Genomic DNA, 26,496 nt, shown 5'->3' with positions numbered 1-26,496 from the left:
TTGATGGAAGATCAAAGAAGATCCAAATAAATGGAGAGATATTTCATGTTCATGGATACAAAGACTCAATATTGTTAAGATGTCAGTTCTTCCCAACATGATTTATAGATTCAGTGTAGTCTCAATCAAAAGCCTAGCAGGTCATTTTGTGTTTATTGACAAACTGATTCTAAAGTTTATATGAAGATGCCAAAGACCAAGAATAGCTAACATAGTATTGAAAGAGAAGAAAAGAGTTGAAGGACAGGTACTAGCCAACGTCAAGACTTACCTTAAAGCCACAGCAATTGAGACAGTAAAGTATTGGTAAAAAGATAGACAAATAGATCACTGGAACAGAATAAAAAGCCCAGAAATATACCTGCATAAAAAGTCAACTGATCTTTGAAAAAGAAGGAAAGGACATGTGATAGAGGAAAGATAGTCTTTTAAACAAATGTTGGTGGAACAACTGGATATCCAATATAAAAAAATGAATCTAGGCATAAACCTCCTTACACCCATCACAAAAGTTAACTCAAAATGTGTCACAGACCTAAATGTAAAACATAAAACTGTAAAACTCCTAGATAACAACATAGGAGAAAATCTAGATGGCCTTGGGTTTGGCGATGACTTTTTAGCTATAACCCCAAAAGCATGGTCCATGAATGAAAGAATTGATAAACTAGATTTCAAAAAATTAAAATTTTCTGCTGTGCCAAAGACATAGTCAAGAGAATTAATAGACAAGCCACAGACTAGGAGAAAATATTTGCAAACGAAATATCTGATAAAGGACTGTTATCCAAAACATACAAAGAACTCTTAAAACTCAACAATAGGAAACAACAGTCTAATTAGAAAACGGGCTAAAGACCTTAACAGACGCCTCACCAAAGAAGATATATAGATGGTAAACAAGCATATAAGAAGATGCTCCATGTCATATATCATCAAGAAAGTGCAAATTACACACCCATTAGAATGGCCAACATCCAAAATAACGACAACCCCATATGAAATACTGGTGAGGATATGGAGCAATAGGAACTCTCATTTACTGCTGATGGGAATGTAAAATTGTGTAGCCTCTTTGGAAGACAGTTTACATTTCTTACAAAATTAAACATACTCTTCCACATGATCCAGAAACTATTCTCCTTAGTATTTACCCAAATGAGTTGAAAACTTATGTCTACTCAGAAACCTGCACACAGATGTTTATAACAGGTCTATTCATAATTGCCAAAACTTGAGAGTAACCAAGATGTCCTTCACCAGGTGAATGAATAAACCATGGTACACCCAGACAATGGGACATTATTCAGTGCTAAAAAGGAACACACTATCAACATAAATGTGTATTACTAAGTGAAAAAAGCCAGTCTGAAAAGACTACATATTGCATTATTCTAACTACATGTCATTCTGTAAAACGCAAAACTGTGGAGACAGGAAAAAGATCAGCGGTTGCTATAGGCTAGGGAGGAGGGAGGGATGAGTAGGCAGGGCATACATGATTTTTAGGGCAGTGAAAGTACTCTGTATGGTACTATAGTGGTAGATACATGTCACTATAAATTTGTCCAAACCCATAGAATATACAACACCAAGAGTGAACCCTGATGTGAACTATGGACTTCGGGTGATACTGATGTGTCAATGTAGATTTACCAGTTGTAAGAAATGTGTCCTTCTGGTCGTGGATATTAATAATGGCAGAGACAACACACGTGTGAAGACAGAGAGTAAATGAGAACTCTTTGTCCTGCTTCTCAATTTTGCTGTGAGCCTACACTGCTCGAAAGTGTATTACAAAAAGTAGATTTAGCATCACAATGTACACATAAAATAGTTGGAGGTTTTTCTTGTTCAAACCAGCTACCATATTATGTGGTTATATTTCTTTGCTTGACATGGAGTTTTCCAAGGACAAATCATGAAAAGCAGATGGGCCTCATCTGACCAAGACAAGTCAAGGAACACAAGCTAACATGTCTCAAAGGCTGTTTCTGAGTAAGTGCCTGGCACCATATTTCTAGAGATTTTGCAGAAACGTGGCCAAAAGAGTCTCATTTATAGGAAAAAGGACTCTATTATCTCCTGACAGATGAAATGCTGTAGTAGCCATGTAGAATTGTTTGCTAAAAAGATGTCTATTAGGTGTCTTTTTCAAACACAGGCTCATGTATGGAAACCTGAATATTTCAACCAAATGGACAAAGATAATGAGGGTGTAACAGTAACTGGCACAAGGTCAAAAAGGAAAGTTGCTTGACGTGAACACAGACTACCTTCCACGATCTTCTGCTTGGAAAGGCTGAATGGTGGAGGTGGCTGAATTGCAGAATGCTCTGATTTAGAGATACCTCTTAAAGCTTAAGCTGGTTTTCCTAAACTTCAATCACCTGCCTATCACCTTCATGATTTTGCCCTATTTCTGTGTCACCTTCACTGTGATTATTTTTCTTGCAATAGACTCACACTTTCATTTAAATAGATTTAGCCTCATCCTAAGAGATAATATCTATGAAATCATGAGATTATGTACTGGCTATATATTTTTATATATGCATACATGTTAAAATTAAAAAATTATTAGTGTACTGCCAAGTCTTGTCTTTCACATCACCATGGGTATGTATTACACACTTGGAGAGGTACTAGTTTAAAGAATCCTTTTTTTGGGAGAAATACGGAAAATATGACTGTCTACAATAGAGAGTAAACATTTGAGGCTTATTATTCTGAACAGCCTTATAGGCTATAAATCAAGTCAGGTTTTAAAAGATTTGAGGGCCTGGTGTGGTGGCTCACACTTGTAATCCCAGCACCTTGTGAGGCCGAGGTGAGAGGAATGCTTGAGTCCAGGAGTTTGAGACTAGCCTGGGCAACATAGGGAGATCTTGCTGGTATGGTGGCACACACCCATGGTCCCAGCTACTCAGGAAGTTAAAGTGGGAGGGTCATTTGAGCCCAGGAGGTTGAGGATGCAGTGAGCTGTCATCACACAACTGCCTTCCAGCTTGGGTGATGGAGCAAGACCCTGTCTCAAAATAAAAAATAAAAAAATAAAAAAATTGAAAAGATTTGAATAAATGTCTAGAGGGCATATCCGCCACAAGCTGTTCAGGTAGGGGTACTGAAGATACTAACTTGGTCCTTTGATGTGATGTCATGACCCATGAACACTGTGTTCTGCATAGTATCATCTGAACACAGGCTGAATAGTGGCCCATATGGATTTTTACTCCCACCTAACGTTGCATTGCTTGTCTGTGGGCTCCTTAAGCAACAGCCACTTCACTAACTCACTGAACTGACAGTCACCGTCCATTCCCTTTGGAAGTCCTATTGACCGACACCTACTACACTCCACACAGTCCCAGGTAATATCCTACACTCTCGAGCACCTGAGCTCCTGGTCCTAGAAGCTGAGATGTATCCTTCCTAGGAGTCCAATGTGTTTGCCCCCAAGCCTCTTCATGGAAGTAATTCTTGTTCATAAAATACACGACTTAATGAAATAAAATATAAACTGGGGACATAGGGGCACAAAAAGAGTTGCTTCTGTGACAGCTAAACTAGCTCTGTGAAAACACTCAGGTCAGTCACTATAAATAGCCATGTAGGCAGGACAACTGTAACTGAAGGATTCTGCCCTCAGGGCCTCCCAGGTGCCTCAAAATCTCCCTTCCTGTCAAAGAAATGGAAACAGGAAACTGTAGACAAGCAACAGGGAGCTGGTTCCTGCAATAAGACAGTGCGGAACTCTAAGTGGATCACTCACAGAAACGGCTTCGTCCTACATCTAAGAATCTGTGAGTGAATGTACACATGTTGTTCTAAGCTGACATGTTTAAAGCGTATGCTATTTTAAAAAGTGCGCTCCTGCTTTAGTCAACATTTAAAATTAATTGAGCAAGTACGGGCTCATGAGAGGTTTCCTATGAGCACGTATGAAAGCTGTTTTCACTGCTGGGCCTGAAATGTTAGGCATATGTGTCTTGGCCTTGGCCTGTCTCATGGGATGTGAGCTCCCCAAAGACAGAGCATGTATTGTAGCCACCTTTGCTGATTGCACAGAGAATAAGGCCTTGTAGTTATGGATCAGTGTTCTTACACTTGAACTACAGTGTCTTTGTTTTCATGTATTTGAATTCTTCCAAATTGATGGTACATCCCACCTTAATCTTACATATTTTTTTCTCATTGCCAATGACATCAGTCTGTTTGGGATAAGGAAATGGCTTTGATTGCACTGTTCATTCGTCCAGGATTGGCTAGTCAGCGTGAAGCAGAGGAGGGGTCTTCTAGCGCCTTCACGTGACTGAGGTATGGCTTGGCCAATGAAGTATTTCATACTAGAATATTCCACGAATGCTATAGGATAGTGAAGTAATTCATCACGTGTATTTAAAGTTGAATTTACCGATATTTTATGGTATTAGATATTATTTCTATTAACATTTTATGCTGAAATTACAGAATGATTCGTGAGTACTGAATTTTTGATTGCTTTTACACTTTCTGGGACACTATTAAACTTGATTTACGTTAATAGCACTGTAAGAAGATATTAACAATGAATTTCCAAAAGCACTTAGCATCTCATAATTGGAGTTAAATGACAAAAAAAAATGAGGAGATAATAAAGTAAAGAGAGAAAAGGAGAGAGAAAGTTTTGACAATATTCTTTTTAACCTGTGGTTCTTAATAAGATTTTTGCAGGATTGTTTTAGGTTAGCAAAGAATCAAATCCCCGACCAGGAGAGATGACGCTGATTTATTAAAGGAGTTTTATAATACAGAATAAAGACCAAGCTCCAGGTAGAGTGCAGAACTTTCTACTTACAGGAGAGAAAATTTTCTGATTTTCAGAGTAGGAAGGAAACTTCAATTACCACCTTTTTTTTCCTTCCATGGTGACTAGAAGATAATTTAATTTTTTTTAAGAAAAGGAATTGATTTGGTCATAGCTGCTGGATTACAGAGAGGGAGGCTTATAAGGCAAAAACATCCAAGCTAGACCGGGTGCAGTGGCTGACATCTGTAATCCGAGGACTTTGGGAGGTCGAGGCAGGTGGATTCATTGAGCTCACGAGTTCGAGACCAGCCTGGGCAACATGGTGAAACCACATATCTACTAAAAATCCAAAAATTAGCCAGGTGTGATGGTGTGAGCATGTAATCCCAGCTACTCAGAAGGCTGAGGCATGATAATCATTTGAACCAGGGAGGCAGAGATTGCAGTGAGTCGAGGTTGCACCACTGCACTCCAGCCTGAGCAACAGAGCAAGATTCTGTCTCAAAAAAAAAAAAAAAAAAAAGACATCGAAGCTGAAACAACAATAACAACAATTATTATAACAAATTTTATTTAGCCTTCATTATGTATAGACTCTATACTAAGCAACTGACACCTATAACTTTATTTAACCTTCACAACCTCCCTATGTATTAGGCACTATTATTATCTCCATTTTAAAGATAAGGAGAATGAGAACCAGAGAAAGTAAATGACTTTAGCACGTAGTGCCATCAGGACTTAAAGCCAGGCAGTCTGGCTCCTATACAAGTACTTAGCCATCATGCTTTTTGGAGCATAACAACTAAGTTATTGATAATCTGGTTAACATTGAAGCCACATTACATATGGCTTTTGCAGGCCTTATGTGCTTTTACCTACAAGGGCCCCTTCCTTTCTAAAAATTATTAAACTTGTATTTTATGACTGCAGTGGTATAAAGATAAATATTAAAATTAAAAATATTATGTGTTAAAACATTTTCTTTGACCTAAAAGTTTACTCTTAAAATGAGTTTAAAAGAAACCAAGGCCAGGCGTGGTGGCTCACGTGTATAATCCCAGCACTTTGGGAGGCCCAGGTGGGCAGATCATTCTAGGTCAGAAGTTCCAGATCAGCCTAGGCAACATGGTGAAACCTCATCTCTACGAAAAATACAAAAATTAACCAGGTGTAGTGACATGTGCCTGTATTCCCAGCTACTTGGGAGGCTGAGGTGGGAGGATTGCTTGAGCCTGGGAGGTCAAGGCTGCAGTTGGTTGTGACTGCACCATTGTACTCCAGCATGGGTGACAGAGGGAGACCCTGTCTCAAAAAACAAGACCAAATGAAAACCACTTTCAAGGGCCCTTAAAAATGTTGTGGGCCTGAAGCACTGAGTTACTGTAGTTCATGGAGAAGTCAGCCTTGGTTAGCATCACAGATAAAGCCAAGACCAGAACCTGGGATTACGTGGTCTCATTTCTGATGACAATGGAATCTAGAAAACTATGGTGACAGAGTAAGCGTAATAAACAGGAGATAAGGAAACAGCTGGTTTCCTTCTCCCTTGTGTTTTTGGAAGACGTCGTGGCTTGGGTCCCTGCCTGCTATTTTAGGACTACAACTCCAGAACTGATGTGGTCTCCGTGGACTTTACCTCAATATACTCAGTATATACTCAATATACTCAATATGTTCAGGATTCTTGACTGATAATCCTGCCTGTAAGTAATAGAATATTAGAGATGGTCAGTATTGTCAGAGATAACAAGATCTGCTGCTCACCTAGGATTCTGACTTGTGCTACTGCTTGGGAAGTGATTCTCTGGAAACACAAAGAAAGCCCAACCAAGCTCCCCAGCCCTCTCTGCTCACAGCAACAAACTGGGGATTCTGTCTTAAACAGAAATATGATTTATCCATTAGAATCTTTCCCCAACCCAGTGACACTTTGCTTGACCCATTGTTCTTGGAGCTAAAGGACTTGAGGTCACTCTGAGAAGGTGTTGAATCATAAGATTTGGTCCAGACTTGAATATATTTTGAATAAAAGTAATGAGGGAGAAAATAACTATCTATTTTTAGTTTCCAAATTTTTCCTCAACTCCTATCTGGATATAGGAGAAAGTCAAACATTACAATGTATAACTACATTATAGTTTTAGGGTTAATATGTTTTATGATAAAAGTAATCTCAATTAAGGTCTGCTTGAATTGGGTCCCTTTCATGAAAGTCTCTCAGTGGTAGATAGACAGAATGAGATTTACATGCAGACGTTATCCGAAATTCCCCTCTTTTAAGGGCAGCATGGTTCAAAAGGGACTAGTAACTCATGCTTTTATTCAGTAAGGAAAATATCGCAGAAATAAAGGATAAAATAGTTTCCTTGTAATTTTTAATTCATTTAAAATCATGTGATTCTAGTGACTTTAGTTCATAAGACTCTTTGAAAGAGGACAGAGAACCAAATAATATAGTCTTTATAGACTTCATTTGGAAATTAGGTATTATTTACCTTAAAAATGATTGAGAATGTGAATCTAGGAGTCTGCTAAGATTACAGCTAACAAAAGGCACAAAGTAAAGTAAAAAGGGATTGGTAACTGATAAGCAAATGATAGATGATTGAGTGGATAGATACATGAATGGATTAATGAATAGATAGAAAAGCAGATAGATGGATAATACAGATGAATGAATTAATAGAGACACAAATGGATAGACAAGGAGATGACAGATAATAGAAAGATATTCATAGATCAATACATGGTTAGTAAATGAGTAGCGGGATGCACATGGATGAATAGATGACTTGGAAGCAGAATAAATAGTTGATATATAAATGAATATTGGTAGATGAATGGATAGATGCTAGAGATTGATGAATGTAAGGGTGAATTTGGAATGAAATTGCAGATAGATGCAAGGATATGACAATATTATGATTGTACCCAACTGGAATGGAATACCAATGAAGATAAAGACATTTCTTTTCATGGAACTATTTTAAATAGTTTAACTGTTTTAGGAACGTATGGACTGGTGGCAGAAAATTAGTCCATCTCGAAGAGCCCTGAAGTTTCATAATAAGTGTCTCAATGAAATAAAAAAAAATACATGAGTGTGCCATGATTAGGCCACTTCTGAATCCTCCCTAGTGCCCCATTCTGGCCCATTTGGCCTCTTTAGAACACCATGCAAATAGAGGAAAAAAGTGACTTCACTGGGCAGCCTTTCTGCATCCTTGGTGATACACAAAAGTCATCCCTTTTTGCCTCTTCTTAACTCTGATATTCACATGTACCTTCATCAGTAGACCTACTCGGGAAGGCCTGGTGCTGTAATTAATCCATGTCACAGGCAGATGTAAGATTGGCAGAATTTATGAGTGGGTTTGAGCTACTGTGATGAGTAGGGGCACCTCAGCCCGTGTGATATAAATTCCTCTGCTAATTGGATTGCTAGAGCTAATCAGAAGCCAGAAAAGGAATAAAAAAATCAGTGTTCCTGCTGCCGCTGCTGCTGCTGGCTGATAAAGCAGACAGCTCTTTTCAGGACAGGAGGGCGGGGGGAGCTGGAATTGAATCCTCATGCGGAGGTCTCACTCTAGATAGCTATCTCAAAGGCGACACAGCCCTTCTGTCGCCAGGCCAGGAGGAGACAGATAGGGCAATGGGAGAAAGGGTGATGTGAGCCCAGAGAGATTGTATTACCAAATTGCAAAAACGGAGTGAGTGGGGAGAGATGAAAGGAGCCGAGACCAAGACTGGGAGCGGGGACCACCATCCAATGGCCTGAGAGAGCTGGAAGGCTTTTCTGAAATGAGGTACCACTCCCCGGGACACAGGTGCATGCCCAGCATCACTGTGGGATATGACTTCAGGAATCTGAGGCCTCATCCCCAAAGCCAAGAGGCGCTTGCAGGAGAAAGCCATCTATATCTTGTCGTTTAGCTTAACACACTCTTGCGTTCACTTTCCTGAAGACGAGAGAACCGAGGGGACAATGCAAATCCCATTCAATACTAGGGCAAGTGCAATTCAGGGAGCTTAGCTGAACTGCTCAAGGTGTAGGGCAAGTGAGGGAAAAAGACCACATTTAAAACCTCTCACCTGCTGGAAAACCATCAGCACATAGCAGCTGAGAGGGAACGCTCTATCTGTGCTCACTCTTTCTACATTTTGGAAGCAGCGAGGGGGTGATAAGGCAAGTTCGTGTTCATTGTCCTGCATACCTTTTCCTCCAGGGATCAACAGTTCGTTCCAGCTGAGAGCGTGAAATGTGTCTAACAGGGACACAGGTTAGATCCTGGTGGTCCTTATCTCTACTTTGCTTGTCTAAGTCTACGCCACTTCTCCAAGAAGCAAATGTATCCCTAATATTGGGTTTCACCACGCCGAGTGCCCTTCAGTTCTCGTTAAATTCCATTCTTTGTCTCCTGTATTCTTTTCTCTCTGTGATTACCACTTCTTTGCGTATTTCTTCTGGAGCTCTCTACATAGGCTCCAAAGCCCTGCCTTGGAGGTAAATCCTTAGCCTCGATGAGTAGGCAGCAAGCCCCTCTTGCACACAACAAAGACTTCTATTTTTTTTTTTCTATCTTTTGGGCGACACGATAAAAAATAACCCTGTATTTATGCAAATTGCAAAGTAGCGTGTGATAATGAAAACAAAACAGTGCTGGCCCGCAGCCAAGACATGGCGCTGACGGGAGCTCCCCGACCATTTGGCTCTTGATTCTTCGGGGAAAGCAGCTGTAGAGAAATGAGAATACAGGACCCCCTCCTCACACGCGCACACCCTGGTTCGCACGCATTCCGGTACCCGTCACCTCGGAGCCAGCGAGACCTGGGATCCAAATGTGGTTCTGCCTCCTCCGGCCGTGGAGCACTGCAGTGTCGTCCTCCACGAGCCTCCCTGCCCCTGCTCCTGATTCCCTTTCAGGAATTTACAAACATTTTCCCCAGATCAATATCCGTATTGATTATTCATTGTGAGTGAGTCGTGTGTCTTTGGTGATCCAGCTTGCAGAGGTAGCAGGCAAAGGCTGCTGCGGGGGAGAAAAATAACAGAAGGCGAGAGGGACCCAGCTCTTGCTGGGTCTGCGGCTGTCGGCAACACAGAAGGGAAGAGAAAAAGAGAAAAGCACCTCAAAACCAAGGAATGGACACGGGTGGAAGAGAAAGAGGGAGCAATAGCAAGAAAAAAGGAATCGATGACTGGACATCTGGTCCCAGGGAATCTCGATGGCTTGGAGGAAACCCCCATCTTGGGTCTGCTGTTACGTGCAGGACGCAATGGACTTTGCTCTGGGAGTGCAAAGTGACTCACAGTTTTGGTATCTCCTACGTAAGAGCTTTGGGGGGATTCCTTGGCTTGCTGACAGGCAAGGAAGACAGCGGCAGCAGTGAGGTAAAACACGATTACTTCCAAATGCCTTGCGGAGGAGGCGCAGTCGTGCGGTGTGACTTGAACAGCTTGCTGCTCTCTGATGGCACGCGGAGGGAGAATAATTAAAAAGGCCAGCATCACTTACTAAGTGAGTAAACACAGAGCCGTTCCAATCGTGCTCTCCAGCTAATGAGAAGCTGTAATTTCTTATACTTCAAGGCAAGATGAGACAGTGATGGGTTCAGTGGAGGGTGTGTTTGTGTGGATATGGGGGTGGGGGGTAGTGGTGGTGGTAGAGTTAGATCGACTAATTGTTGGCAATGTTTAAGAAAGGGATTACTGGAAAAGACAGTGAAATGATGACAGGAAAACATCTTGGACCAGAGCCAAAAAAAAAAAAAAAAAAAAAATCGAGGCAAATCAAGTCTGCAGCTCGGAGAAAACACCCGTCGCTCCGGTGGGAAGCTCCGACAGGAATTGCTCGATGTTCCTTAGCCAAGTACGGAATATCGTGTGAGCACAAGGGGACAGAATTAGGGACCACCAGAGTCCAGAGGAAAGAGCTACGGTATGCCAGGGTATACAGTGATGTCATACATTGAGAAAATGAAAACCCCAAAACCAGAACAGATCAAACCAAAACAATAAAAACCAACCTGTGTCCTTTCCTTTTTATGGGAGGCTTCTGCTTCAGTTTATTAAAAGCAACCCCCAAATGTGCCTTCTGATAGTAGGAGCTGCTGATTCTCTGTTTGTCTGCAGAAGCTGCTGCAAGGTTACGGAAAGACGCTGGAAAAAGGAGGTTGAGGAAATTAAGTTTTCCATTGGTTGGGTTTCTGGCAAACGTGCCAGGCGATCGTCTGCCATTTGGACAGCCATGGGGGTGCCAGTTTGGGATTCCTCTTCTGTTGTCACCCAGCTTTGGCTTGGTGATTTTAATACAGTGTTCCAAACACACATGACAAAGTGGGGACCTCAAGTAATAAAATGAGCTGGATTTTCTTTCTTTCTGGGTGTTCAGTTAACTGAGCTAAATGGTTCTCTTTCACATGAGTGGAATTGGGGCTCTTTAAGGATTTCTGGGACTGGAAGGTCACCCTTTTAAGATATCCTCCTTCTTTTCTGATTGAGGTTTTAATTTCACATTGCTTCCTTATTTAGGACTCCCCAATACATTCCAAGTTTCCTGAGCAGGAGAAATAGATTTTGCAGAAGTGAGCCGCGGAGACCCAAATGAGGAGGAAATAAACCAGCTGTGGATGACTTGGGCACCCTCCATCGCATGTGTTTGGCATTCATAGAGACCCGTGTCTGCAGTGTGTGTGTGTGCGTGTGTGAAGGTATCGTGGCAAATGTGTGCTTGCATGAGTGTGGCTCCGTGTCTATGTGTCTCTCTGAGAGGGAGGGAAAGGGAGCGAAGTCAGAACAGGCGGAATGTTTGGGTATTTATGTAATTCATGCAGAGAATGTTCAATGCTGCAAGGCAGACAGTCACCCATCCCTGGACTCTGTGGCTGTGGAGGGCCTGTACAGACCTGATCTGAATGTTAAATGCAGAGATGAAATTAGCATACTAACCAAGGATGTCAACCCCTCCTCACAATCAGTAAATGGCTGTCTCCTCTCTCTAAAGCCGGCACAGCCATGCGCGCCAGCCACTTAACTATGTCCCCTGTCAGATCCTTTTTTGTGTTTGTTTTTTTGTTTTTATTTTTTGATGAAAGACTGGAAATTCATTAATGAGGAGGGAAGGAAGAGCTTCAAGGGGCTGTAATGAAAACAAATGATCCTCTTTAAACCTCATGACGGCCAAAGCCAGGCGGGCGGGGATTGCTTTCTGCTCTGGGGTTGGAGAATAGGAAATTCCACAGACAGCAGACCACTTGAGGAGATCCAAAGAATGCTTTGCTTGGGAATATTTCTTCTGTGTGGCACAGATCGGCCATGACCGGTGTGTCTGTGTTAATAATATCGAGAATGAACTTTATCTTCCTAACTGTAAAAGAGAAGTGTTGTCTACCAGATGTTTCTCCACTGGGCTCAAGGTTATCAAAGTTTCTTGACCTTGTTGGGGTAGGAAGTGTCTTCTGGACTTTTTTGGCCAATTGCCTCAGCCTTTGAAGTGACAGAAATTTTTCTTTTGGGCTGTGCATTAGGCCTTCCCCAAAGATAGTACTTGCTTTTATTTTAATCTCTATCATACAAAGAAGTACACAGAGAAAAAGATTTGATGTCCACTTTTAGAGAATCCCATCCTAAAGCAGACAATGCTGTCTAGAAGCTGAGAATCAGGCATATTAGCCCCAGTATTTAAGCTGGGAAATGTTTACTTACTTTTTCTTTATTTATTTATTTACTTTTTTTGAGATGGAGTCTCACTCTATCAACCAGGCTGGAGTGCAGTGGTGCAATCTCGGCTCACTGCAACCTCTGTCTCCTGGGTTCAAGCAATTCTCCTGCCTCCACCTCCCGAGTAGCTGGGATTACAGGTGCCCACCACCACGCCCGGCAAATCTTTTGTATTTTTAGTAGAGGCAGGGTTTCCCTGTGTTCACCAGGATGGTCTCGATCTCCTGACCTCATCATCCTCCTGCCTCAGCCTCCCAAAGTGCTGGGACTACAGGCACTTTGCCTACATGGTGAGGCACCATGCCCGGCCACTTTTTCTTTATTTTAACCACTCTATCCTCAGAAACAAACTTCTTTCTTCCCACTGTACTTCACTGATTTGGCTTTAAACCAGGGGTCATAACTCGGAAATCTCCAGGGACCTGTGCACACCAGCCTGAAGAGATGATGAGGAGGAGTGGGGCTTGGGACGAAATGGACCGGAGAGCCACTCGCCTCTGGTCACCTGGGGGAATAAAAGTTGTGCCATGTGTTGCCTGATCTTCCACTGTTCCAAGAGGTGGTAGAGATTGGTATGTGTAAATATCAAATATATCAATTGTTTTTTTTTTTAGATAGCATCTCGCTCTGTCGCCCATGCTGGAGTGCAGTGGTGCAATCATGGCTCACTGCAGCCTTGACCTCCTGGGCTCAAGCAATCCTCCCATCAGCCTCCAGAGCGGCTGGGACTATAGGCATGCGCCACCACGCTAGGCAAAGTTTCGTATTTTTTGAAGCCACCAGGTTTCACCATGTTGCCCAGGCTAGTCTTGAACTCCTGGGCTCAAGCAATCTGCCCACCTAGGCTTCCCAAAGGGCTGGGATTATAGGCATGAGCCATTGCACCTGGCCCAAATATATCAATCTTTTAAAAACCATCTATGAGTTAAGTGAAACATATTCGCAAAGACAGTTTTAGCCTACAGACACTACTCTGTAGTCTTTGTGTTAGTCTAAAGTTCCTAGCACAGGTGTTTTGGCTTTTATTCTATTTTGTATTATTTTAAAATATAGATATTAGCAAGGACACAGCATACGTCAAGGGAGTATGTGTTTTGCTGGACTAAGAGGGAAATGCTAATTTAAAACAATAAAGAGAGGAAGGGAATGGATGTCAGTGTGGCCTGCATGCCCTGGGGTCAACATCATTTTAGCAGGCATGATGTAATGCCATCTTTCTTTAAAGTAGTGATCTCTGGCTGGGCGCAGTGGCTCACGCCTGTAATCCCAGCCCTTTGCAAGGCCGAGGCAGGTGGATCGCTTGAGATCAGGAGTTGGAGACCAGCCTGGCCAACACAGAGAAACCCCATCTCTATAAAGAATTAGCCAGGCATGGTGGCACATGTCTGTAATCCCAGCTACTTGCGGGGCTGAAGCACGGGAATTGCTGAATTGCTTGAGCCTGAGAGGCAGAGGTTGTAGTGAGCTGAGATCATGCCACTGCACCCCAGCCTGGGCAACAGAGCAAGACTCCACCTTAAAAAAAAATAAGTAGTGATCTCTACAAAGGGTTTTTCCCCCCCAAAGGGTCATAACTGGGAAGCTTAAATATCTAAAAAGAAATGCATTCACATAGTTTTGATGCAGATCTACATCCATTTTAAAAACAATTAGTGATTAGTGTCAGTTCAACATTTTTCTTTTTCATTTTAAAAAATGTTCTTCTTACCCATCCACAGCACTCTTCATCTCAAGTGAATAAGAAAAAAAAGATAGAAATCCCCAGAAGAGAGAGATCCTGCCTGTAGTTTGGAAGAAGCCACGCGGTGCCTGAGATAACTTCAACAGCAAAGGGCACTTCAGCAAATGGTGAAGGCAGCAAGAAGGCTCCTCTTCTCACACAATGACATCTCACAATCGTGCAGGGCTTTCCAATTTCCACGGTGCTCTTCACACATATTACCCTGTTTAATTCTCACTACAACCAGTGATATCGGCGAGACAGATAGTCTTTAGCTAACTTTACAGATGAGGGTACTCAGGCTCACAGAGAGAGGACTTGCCTAAGGTTGAAAGATAATAAGAGACAGCCGCAGGTCTTCTGGGTCTTAATCTGGTGCCATTTTAGTATTTTTCATAGGTTCTTATAAAAAACATCCTCTTTAGAACCCGTGACTTAAAGGTGCCTTGATTCTTAAAAAATAAAATTCTTTAGAGATAGGGTCTTGCTGTGTTGTCCAGGCTGGAGTGGTCACAGCTCACTGCAGCCTTATTCTCCTGGGATCAAGTAATCCTCTCACCTCAGCCTCTTAAGTAGCTGGGACTACAGGTGCACACCACTATGCCCAGCTAATTTTTTTTAAAAGATGGGGTTTTGCCATGTTGTCTACCCTGGACTGAAACTCCTGTCCTCAAGCAAATCCTCCTCCAAATTGCTGGAATTATGGGTGTGAGCCACCAAATGCAGCTTTTTTTTTTTTTTTTTTTTTTGGAGAGAACACGGTCTTACTTTGTAGCTTGAGCTGGTATTGAACTCCTGGCCTCAAGCTATCTTCCTGCCTCAGCCTCCTAAAGTGCTGGGATTACAGGCATGAGCCACCATGCCCACCCGCTTCCTTGATTCTTGATCCATGCTCATCCCTGCCTCACTTCTTCACCATGAGGTTTTTTTTCTCATAGCCTATGTTATTTGTAGTTATGTGCACTTTGAAAATACTTCCTGTATCCTGCCAGCGAGGAAGAACCACAGCTAATTTCCACTGGCAAAGGCAGAAGCCATCCTTAACTTCCCATTCTCCTCTATTTGTTCCTCCTTTCCTTGAAAGTCAAGTTTACCCATGAGCTGGTCTACGTTTGTACTATTTTTACTTCTTCACTCCGCTTTGCATCTCTACCCAGGGCTATCTGCTTTCATTCCTACTTTCCCATTAAAACTGCTCTAGGTCATTAACAACCAATTCCACTGTGCCTTCCTCTCTGAATCATTGTATTCAGTGACCAGTCCCTCTCGCAAGACGTCTCCTCTGTCATACCTGGCATCATTCTATTCCTTCTTCATTTCTGGTTACCTCCTCTCTAGCTTCATGTCAGACTTATCTTCCTTTATTAATGCCTTAAATATTAGTGTTTCTGAAGAGGGTTTCTGTGGCCACCTTCTATTCTTAACTGTAAACACTTTGTTTTGTGTAATGTAAAGCCTTGGCTTCAATGATCATCTATAGACTGATCATCAATTATCATCTCCATCCCAAACCACTCTCCTGAATTCAACCCAGGATCTCTGGCTCCCTGCTGTTACCTCCTTGGGATGGTCCATGAGCCCTTCAATTCAGGGCACCCCAAATCATCTCCAAACCTGCCTCCCTTCACCCTCTTCTCTTTCTCTCCCAGCTGCTCTTCAAATTCTCTCATTTCTTTCCCTATTTCTATTTTCTCTTTTTTATTGTATTCCTACCACTCTTCTCTTATTTTCCTAGTGGCTTTTCCCAAGGCCTAACTGTTCTCATCATTCTCAGATATGCCTTGCCCACAATGCCTTCTCTGTACTATGTCTAATTGACCTACAGAAAGTGCAAATGTGATTATCTTGCTCGCCTTTGTGAGATCCTTCTGAGGATCCCACCTTCTTACATGGCCTTCCAGGCTGTTCATGACCTGTGTGCTGCCTCTCCCTCGCCTGCTCTCTTCTAACTCGTCCATTGCCCATGCTCTGCTTCTAGGTCATAAAATGCCCCATAACTCTTTCATGCCTCTAGGATTCCACATGAGGTTCCTGCTTCCTGGAACGTTCACCTCGGCTTCCTTCATTTGACCAACTCCTCCTCCCCTTTCAAGACTGTTCCAGCAAGAAGCATTTCTCCCCCGACCGAAACCTCCCACGCTGGGTTACGTGCTACTGCAAGACCCTATTCCTGCTTCCCTCTCCCACAGCATGACTCCACTTTCACAATGACCAAGTTTTCCCATTTGACCATGAGACACATAGAGGCAGAGACCGTGCCCTTCATCCCTGTCTTCCCAGCACCCAGCACAGATCCCAACATAAACTGGGTGCTTAATAAATTAATATTACTATTTTTATTCCAAGTATCATAAATAGTATTTTTCCAGCTGTAAGATTACAGGCCTCCAAAATAATCAAGCTGAGGGAAATACAGCGACCATTTCCCATAGAGAAAAAAGGATTTCCTATTGGGCAATTCTCACCTACATCACTTTTTTGACTTCTGTCAGGCGAAAGACAAGCAGTGGGGTGGTCTTTAGGTGTTTGCTGATGTGGTAGAAACTTTGGAGTTAATTAGAAGCTCTGGCTAAGGCCGTACTTCCTTTGCAGAGTTCCTGGGAGGAAACACTAAATTAACAGTTCAAGGTTACTATTAGAAAAATGGCCTGTTTCCCTATGTTATGCCTCAGAGAGTTTGTTCTTCTCTCTGCCATTTCTAAGATGTTTCCATTTTCCTTTTTACCTGGGTACGTTTGCCACCCTAAGCCCAGTCATTCCAACACAGGTGAAAGCTCTTGAGGTCAGGGACTGATTCTTTGCCTATCTTCCAGCAGCAGTAGATTCTGGGGCACTCAATTAGTACCTGGTGGAGTTAAATAGTGAGAAAATCTGCTCATCACAGAAGAAGGAACGGGGATGATTTCCTAAGTTCCCATTTTCCACAAAGCAGAAAATGGCATGAGATCAGTAGTACCAGACCTCCCTGGCAGTGCTAGAAATATCTCAAGATACTATGAGCAATTTCTAAATTTGGAAATGCACTGATTCTTGTTATTTGCAGTAGTTATGCTCTGTAAAGTTGCCACAGACAATGAGTTAGTGAATACCGAACCATCGCTCCTAGGGGAAATAGAGAATTAGGTTCCTGCAAGCCTCTGGTCACAATGTTTTCATCAATGAATCAATACAGAGCCTCGTTTTATGTGTGTTCCTGTTGAAGATTTAAGAACCTTATTTTGTGTGTGTGTGTGTGTGTGTGTATATATATATATCTACATATATAGTTACTTAACATTGGACTCATGGCCAATAACACTATAATGCATACCTGAATGAAGCTTAATTTACACGTGTGTTTTCTTTGTAAGGGACACCACAGCCTTCTTGTGCTTAGGACCACCAGATGGTACTTGTGCATCATGCTTGCAGGGTATTTTCTTTTCTTTTTTTTTGAGACAGTCTTGCTCTGTCACCCAGGCTGGAGTGCATGGGTACCATTTTGGCTCACTGCAACCTCCACCTCCCGGGTTCAAGTGATTCTCCAGCCTCAGCCTCCCGAGTAGCTGGGATTACAGGCACATGCCACCATGCCTGGATCATTTTTGTATTTTTAGTAGAGCTAGGGTTTCGCCATGTTTGCCAGTCTGGTCTCGAACTCCTGACCTCAAGTGATCTGCCCGCCTCGGCCTCCCAAAGTCCTGGGATTACAGGTGTGAGCCACTGTGCCCAGCGTTGCAGGGTATTTTAAATGACAAAATCACCAACCAAGAGCACGAAATGTCAACAACATGGCATTGTGAAAAGAACACTTGTTTATAGTATGAGAGATAAAACAGGAAGCAGACCCTGATTTGACCTCAGCTGGGAACACACACATTGGGCGACTTGATGTTTTCATCTCCCTGCATGTGTCTGTGAATAATGATGAAAGTGCTGCAAGTATTGATTTTGAAGTTACAACTAAATTTCAATGAGTAGGTGAATTTGCAAATACGGAATCTGTGAATAATGAGGTAATACATACTATCAAGATATACTAACAAAAGAGTAGAGTTTTCCTTATTTCCAATAGAGAAAAGGATCATCAAACTCACAGGGCATTTCTGACTTTGAAGTCCCTTCTTTAAATTGTACAAATCATCTACTTTCTGGCAAAGTTCATCTGTGCTTTCTTAGAAGTTTTCATATAAATAATTGGCACTCACCAGAAGTTGTCTAACTGTTGGGGATGGGGTGGTGCATTTTTCTCAAAGAAACAAAACTGGTTTGCTGCCAGGAGAGGCAAAGACTAGGCAATTGATGAGACCCCACTGGAAGCTGAAGGACCTCCTGCTGTTTATGATTTAAAGTTGGCCTTGGCGAAGTGACAGATGACTCACGTTAGGCACCTGTGCCCATATACAGAGGATTATACATGATAGTCTGAAAAGTATTCTTTTGAGCTAAATCTTGCCCTTTTTGAATTATACCGTCATGACATTTCATATGGAAAGCAGCTGCTAGAAACTCATTTTTGCTTTTTGCTTATTGATTCCTATCTTGTTGCAAAGAATGGATACAGAATTCTAAAACGCAATGCTACCCTTTTCACACTAACCAAAGGCACAGAGGTACATGTGTTTTAGATGTCAGGAAAGGGGGCCACTCAGGCATGCAGAGTGGACTGAGAGGAGAAATGTAGTGAGATTCAGAAACTAAGAGTAATAAAAGGAGGGTTGGGGGCCAGGCACGGTGGCTCACACCTGTAATCCCAGCACTTTTGGAGGCCCAGGCAGGCGGATCACCTGAGGTCAGGAGTTCAAGACCAGCCTGACCAACATGGAGAAACCCCGTCTCTACTAAAAACACAAAATAAGCCGGACATGGTGGCACATGCCTATAATCCCAGCTACTTGGCAGGCTGAGGCAGGAGAATCGCTTGAACCCAGGAGGTGGAGGTTGCGGTGAAGCAAGATCGTGCCATTGCACTCTAGCTGGGGCAATAAGAGCAAAACTCCATCTCAAAAAAAAAAAAAAAAAAAAAAAAGGAGGGTTGGGCACTTCTTACTACGTCTTATTAAAAGTGTATTTGGAGTTAGTTCCATCAGGATCAGAATCTCTGCTCTCTTATTAGCAATGTGATCCTAAAACGTTGTCTGACCCCTTTGAGAACTGCTCTCTCTTCTGTGAAATGGGACCCTAATACCAACCTCTTGGAATCACTGTGAGGCTTAAATGAGATAATACATGTCAAGTGCTGGGCTCTAAGTCCAGCAGAAAGTTGGTAATCATTGCTTTTGCTAGCATCTTCTGGGTTCCTAACTAGCCATCTGACTTTTTGGGCATATTCATGAAGATATGGAAGATTGGAGTTGAAGAGACCTGCTCTGGGTCAACTTCCTTACTTTATAGAGGAGAAAGTAGGCTGAGTGGGGTCCAACCAGCACAAGTATCACGAAGGTAGTTAGGGCAGAATCAGAAGGAGAACCCAGCTCCCTGAAGCCCAGTTCACAATTATACAGTAGGGTCCTGGTGCCTAGATTTCCACTCCAGATCCTCCTTCTACAACTATGAACTGTCTGCCACCCCCACACCCGCCCCATTAGCCTGGTAACTACTGCTCCATGGGTTAGTGTCTTCTTTGGCAGAAAGACTTGGTGCTACATCAGCCAAGTTAGAATTTTTTAGAGCAGGAACCACTGAGTGTGAGTTTTTCGTGTCTCTTGACTATACATAAAAATAGCTATGAACAGATAATACTCACAGCATATTAATGTAAGACAAAGCAAAACGGATCACAGAAGCTACAGAAGGAATGCTCCTTTTAAAAGAGATCAATTATTTCTTCAGTTCTCTGTAGCAATTTGCAAGATGCTCCCTTGGAAAAGCCCACAGGGAAATGCTGCTGGATATATAAACCCTAAAGCTTACAACTGATCATGCAATAACGAGACAAGAAAGCTATGCTGGACAAACTGGATGAGGCTGGTTAATTTCCAACAAGCCTGTCTTAACTAGTGGAGTACAGGCTTAACACGGGCCATTTCAAGGTGCCAGCAACCTTGCCATCAGTGTGGAGGTGTGGGGTAGAGGGTAAGATAGCATAGTCCTGGGGAAGCCATTGCAAGAACTGGGCCGTGCTATGGAATAATGAATCATGAGGCATTTGGGCAAGAAGTTATAACCAGAAGGACATGGCAATAGCAAGACAAATCACAATGGACTTAGTGGGTCCTGACAGTGAAAAGGAGGTCAGAGGCTGGAGTGTGTGGTTAAATGAGTAAGGTCTACCACTGTGCAGGTCAGCCAGGAGAGCTGAGTGGTCCAGACAGCTACAGAAGCACTAAGATTGGAGCTAGTGGCACAGCTCAGGCTGGCTCACCTCTGCTCAGCTAAGTTGGGTTATATAAGCAGGTATCAACATTTTGAAGTGGTTATATAGGCCTGGTGGGATGGGTGTCCCTTCACCCACTTCATCATGTAAGAGATAAATCTTTGCTATAAATTGCTCATGCTTCAGCAAAGAACAATATTTCTTAGTGGGTATTGGAAGGTCTGGAGGCAACAGGCAAATTCTATTTCTCCATTGCTGTGTCCCACTCACTCTCTATTCTTCACCCATTTTTGTCCTCATTGTACTCATAGCCAGTCGAACTGAGGATCCACAAAGGCTGATATCAGATGTAACTTCATCAGAATATCCTCCTTGTGAAAGATCTGTAACTATATTTAATCTGCCAAGGTAATAGGTTTAAGTGAAACACAGCTGACATATCCAACCCACTAAGCTATTATATTTGCATTTTATATTGAACATCCCTGTAATATTCTCGTTGCTAGATGGAACTGACATTTCCATATGATGGTAAATGCTAAATTGTGAATTGCTTTCATTGGGGTTTTGCCTCAGTGATTTCACCACCCTATAGACATAGACAAAAAATCACAACAAATACACATAAGTATCCAACACGTTTTGTGTGTGTGTGTGTGTATAGTCTGTTCAGTGGCTTAATTTGGACTTACGCAACAGATCACCCACCCAGAATCTAATTATTCAGCAACCATGTTACTTATTTGGAATTGACAATAATAATAAATGTTTTCTAAGAAGCTGGAGAAGCTGTCACTGAAGTGACATCATGGAGGTTCAGAGATGGTAGAGAATGCCGGTAGAGAGTGCCTCAAGTGCTTGGTCTCAGTTGGATGTGAGGTCTGTTTTAAGAATGGTACACTGATGGCCAGGAGCCCTTGGGGATCATGCACCATGCTAGGCAGCCCTCCTTTCAAAGAAAGGCTTGTGAAATCAGGACTTGGGATCTTAGATCTTTTTTAGTGTGGGATTTGCAGGAAAGCAAGTTTGGCCTTTGCAAGGATGGGAAGTGGCAGCACCGGTCCATCGGAGGAGGGTTTTTGGGAATATTTTTGAGTGGCGGATGAAGGATTCTAGAAAAGTATTCATCCTGAGGAGAGGGTCAGACACACAGGCTTGACTTAAGAAGGGTGACACAGTAATCAAAGGGGTGGGCGGATTTGGGGTACAGGACGCCTTCCACTGTGAAGAAGACAGATTATCCTTCTCTCCTCCATCCTCCAAGCCACATCCCAGCACACAGGCTGAATCCCAGTGACAAGTGAAAGATTCAAGAACGATTTTCACACAAAGCCTCTTCGAGGGACAGGACATGGGGGCCAGAAGGGCTTTGGGAACAAGGCAACTGATTATGGCATAAAAGTCAAGGAAAGAGATTCTTTCCCAGCTATGGAGGAGTTTCCAGGCTGTGGAAATGCCAAAGGTGAAAATGACAAAGTGGAATTGAGGGAATTTCAACCCGAAGCAGACACCTGTGCTCATGGCCATACCAGCCCCATGTCCAGCGGGATCCCTTAGTGACTGGAACCTGTGATATCACCAACTATGGCAGCAGGGAGATGTTGGCACACAGTGATGCCACCAGCTTGAGGAAGGACAGGAGAGACTGCCTTTGCACGGACAGCAACCAGGATATCTCCCAGCAGCAGGGACAGAGCAGGATGGGGCACCCTCACAAAGACTGATACATGGCAGAGGACTTAGAAACCAGCAGGGGTTGAGAAGACTGACGTGAACACATGTGACGTCCCCTTTCCCAGTTCACTCCCCAGAGTACCTGGGGGAGATTTGGAGCAGAAGTGGGGGCTTACAATTGCAGGTGGAGGTCAAAGCCACCTATATTAACAGGGCCCAGCTCTATACAGCTGTGACCAGAGAAGCTGGTGATCTCAGCAACCTGTTCTTGGAAACTCTGTGAAGGGAGGATGGGTGGTCAAACTCCACTTGTATGGACAATGATAACTAATTTAGAACCTTGCGCTTACATTTCCCCCAAAACTCATAGCAGTCACCACACTGCCCTCTCATTGTTGATTTACTCATCTGTCTCCTCTTGCAAGGTGTAAGCTCCTTGAGGAAAGGAACTATATTTTATTCATCTTCACATCCCCACTTTTCTGTTTTTTTGTTTGTTTCTTTGTTTAATACAGTCTCACTCTGTCACCCAGGCTGGAGTTCAGTTGTGTGATCATAGCTCACTGTAGCCTCAAACTCTTGGGCTCTAGCAGTCCTCCTGCCTTGGCCTCCCAAAGCACTGGGATTACAGGCATGAACCACTGCATGGGGCCCACATCCCAAATTTTCAACACTGTGTCAGGCAAACAGCAGACACTCAATCCAGGCATGTTGGATGAATAAATAGATGATGCCTTAAAAAAATAGATGATGAATAAGTCATAATAATGAGATGGCCTCAAATGAGAGGTAGGTTATGTAAATAAGCAAAGATGGTGTCCAAGGATGTTGTTCCAAAGACGTAGGGCTCCTTCTGGGGAGGCTGTCATGGGGAGTTAGGAGGAATTTGTATGGTCCAGAGCTGGCCCCTACCTGGGCCCTTCCAGAACCCCATGGAAACTCATCAGATTGTAGCCCCTAGTACTGATCTAGGTGTCCTTGAGGTGAGCAGAGAGGGTAGCTGGGCCACACCTCAACTACTTTAAACTCTTAGTAATTGAAGAAGTGAAAGCGTAAGAGTAAGGGTCCTAGAAGGTGAGAAGAGATGACAGATGAACTTGTCCTGCCTCTTTAGGTCTGCGAACCTTAAGAGGGTTGAGTCCTTGGGCGTGGACCACGATAGGCTATACGTCAGTGAGATGTGGGCCTTGGGCTGCTGTGGGATGTGCACAGAGATTATTCCACAGGACAGAGGCCATTCCCCTGTTTCCTTCTCTTAGGATGTAGTAAGGAAGCTCCACTCCTGTGAGCAGTCCCAGGGTCCCAGCCAAGGTTTCTTGGTTATGCTTCCAATAAGTGTGGCACTTTGGCCAGAGGAGCTTCACTAGATGACAGGGCAGTTACATGTCTGTTGATTCCAAGCCGCAGAGTTGTGACCTTTTAGGAGAGAGCCGAGGCATTATGAGCCAGGAGTGAACCATCCTGAACACCAAGCATAGCTGGCAGCATCAGGTCAGTGCTGGGGACTAGCTCTCCCCTCCTGGCCAGGAGCTTGGGAGAATGAGGCTTGGCCAATGAAATGCACATAAGTCACATATCTATGAGGTCTCTGTCCCCATCCAGGTTTGGAGCTATGAACACGAGACTCAGGATCAGAAGTCTGTGGGTAATGGTTCAGAATCCAGGCTGACTGCGCTCCTAAACAGCCAGCTGGGTCATCGCCAGCCATCGAACCCCGAGGTGCTGGGTGGGCCAGGCTTTTGGAAGCTGTCTCCTCCATGACCACAGCCTCATAATGAAGGGGGTCTTTCCCAGCTGAACATATCTCTTGATTAATCTCTATTTGCTGTTCATCTATATGTATTTAAAAAAGGAGAGAGCCACGATAACACAACGTCCTTCTAAATGCTCGTATCTTAAAGCAAGTCTACATATTCTTTAGATAACGATGTGCTTAAAATAAGCAGCAATTTAGGGTACACTTTTTCACTTTTAAAACTTGCAACTGACTTCGGTTCCTATATAATAAAGTTTTATACAAACTAGTAATTCTAAAATGATTCTTTCATTCTTGACTGGTTGAGAAACTGAGGGTTGTAGAAGTTTTGTAACGTAACATTTAGTGTCCTCAGAGGAAGTTATGTCCCTTTATACTCCTTCATGTATGTGTGTATTTGCTTCAAGGTTTTCAGGCACTGAGTGCCAGTGTGGATGTGTATGTATACATGTGTATGTGACACGTCTGTGTGTCTATATGCGTGTGTGTATATAATGTGCATATGTGTCTGTGTGTCTATATACCTGTATGTGGAGTGTATGTGTATGTGTGTGTACTGCATATATAATGTGTCTATGTGCCTGTATGTGGAGTGTGTGTGTACTGTGTATATAATGTGTCTCTGTGTCTATGTACCTGTATGTGGAATACATGTGTGTGTATACTGTGTATAAAATGTGTCTGTGTGTCTATGTACCTGTATGTGGAGTACATGCGTGTGTGTATACTGTGTATAAAATGTGTCTGTGTGTCTATGTGCCTGTTTGTGGAGTATATGTGTAGGTGTGTGTATACTGTGTATATAATGTCTCTGTGTGTCTATGTGCCTGTTTGTGGAGTATATGCATGTGTGTATACTATGTATATAATGTGTCTGTGTCTATTTGCCTGTATGCAGAATGTATGAGTGTGTATATACTGTGTATATGATGTGTCTGTGTATATGTGCTTGTATGTGGAGTGTGTGTGTTCGTATACTATGTATATAATGTGTCTGTGTGTCTATGTGCCTGCATGCAGAGTGTATGAGTGTGTGTATACTATGTATATGATGCGTCTGTGTATATGTACCTGTATGTGGAGGGTATAAGTGTGTGTATACTGTGTATAAAATGTGTCTGTTTGTCTATGTGCCTGTATGTGGAGTGTGTGTGTACTGTGTATATAATGTGTCTGTGTGTATATATGTGTGTGTGTATACTGTGCAATATGTCTGTGTGTTTATGTGCCTGTATGTGGAATGTTTGCATATGTGTGTGTATACTGTACATATGATATGTCTGTGTGTATAAGGGCCTGTATGTGGAGAGTGTGTATGTGTGTGTGGGTGTATACTGTGTATAAAATGTGTCTATGTGTATATGTTCATGTGTGTGTGTGTACGCTGTGTATATAATGTGTCTTTGTGTCTATGTGCCTGTATGTGGAGTATATGTGTATGTGTGTATGGGTATACTATGTATATGTGTCTATGTGTATATGTGTGTGTGTAGATACCGTGTATATGTGTCTGTGTGTACATGTGTGTGTGTACTGTGTATAAAATGTGTCTGTGTGTATATGTGCATGTGTGTATATGTCCTGTGTATGTGTCTGTGTGTCTACACGCCTGTATGTGGAGAATGTATGTATGTGTGTGTGTGTGTGTGTGTGTGTGCATGTGTGTGTTGTGGCTCAATGGAGGCTATACTGGATGTCTCCCCTATGTGCTGAGTATGCACTAGAATGGAACGTCTGCTTTTCTAGACCACATGAGTGACGTCAAAGAAGTTGCATTTGATCCTTATATTGAAGTTTTTTTTTAATTGAAAAACATGTTTTTATTCCAAAAGACTGAGTAGGATGGTATTTTAAAAATAATTCAAGTAATTTAAATTTAAGACCCTAAAAAAACTGTCCAGTCTGTGGTCCAAATCTATTCTCTGGCCCAGCGCCCAAGGCATTTTCATTAGATTGGGAATTAGATACGTTTTCATTCACTTTAAACTTTTGTTGCTCAGTGTTTTGTTCTTCAGAGACAAGCTAACAAGTGTCAGTGGTCACATTGGCCTCAATAATACACCTCCTTTCCTTGAATAATCTATTTCAGTTGCATTATTGCCACTTAAAGATGGCCTTGTACTTGCAGACACATTTTCAGTGGATGTATGGGGAATGCTGATAATTCCCCTACATGTTTTTGCCTCTAAAGTTAGTAACTTGTTTGAAGAAAATGTCCCTAACTTACTTTCTTTGAAGCCATTTGCAAAAAGGGGCTATCAAAATAATTCTCTAACTTTTTCTTGCTATTATTAAAGGAGATTGTATTAGTCTGTTCTCATGCTGCTAAAAAAGACATACCCAAGAATGGGTAATTTATAAGAAAAAGAGGTTTAACAGACTCACAGTTCCAAATGGCTAGGGAGGCCTCACAATCACGGCAGAAGGTGAAAGGCATGTCTTACATGGCAGCAGGCAAGAGAGAATGAGAGCCAAGTGAAAGGGGAAACCCCTTATAAAGTTATCAGATCTCATGACTACCACGAGAAGAGTATGGGGG

General features: G+C 42.6%; 1 long non-coding RNA gene across 1 annotated transcript in view; it reads left to right on the top strand.

Moving 5' to 3' along the window:
- The first annotated feature begins 7,235 nt into the window (after nt 1–7,235).
- The window catches only part of LOC117976283 (uncharacterized), a 33,030-nt gene continuing 13,769 nt past the window's right edge, over nt 7,236–26,496 (top strand). The window contains exon 1 of the long non-coding RNA XR_004666913.3: nt 7,236–10,311. This is a non-coding gene — a long non-coding RNA (uncharacterized LOC117976283). The remainder of the gene's footprint in view (nt 10,312–26,496) is intronic.

Source organism: Pan paniscus, chromosome 18, assembly GCF_029289425.2.
Source record: "Pan paniscus chromosome 18, NHGRI_mPanPan1-v2.0_pri, whole genome shotgun sequence".
In the NCBI taxonomy this organism is placed as follows: Eukaryota; Metazoa; Chordata; class Mammalia; order Primates; family Hominidae; genus Pan; species Pan paniscus.
This window is presented reverse-complemented; position numbering and strand designations above follow the sequence as displayed.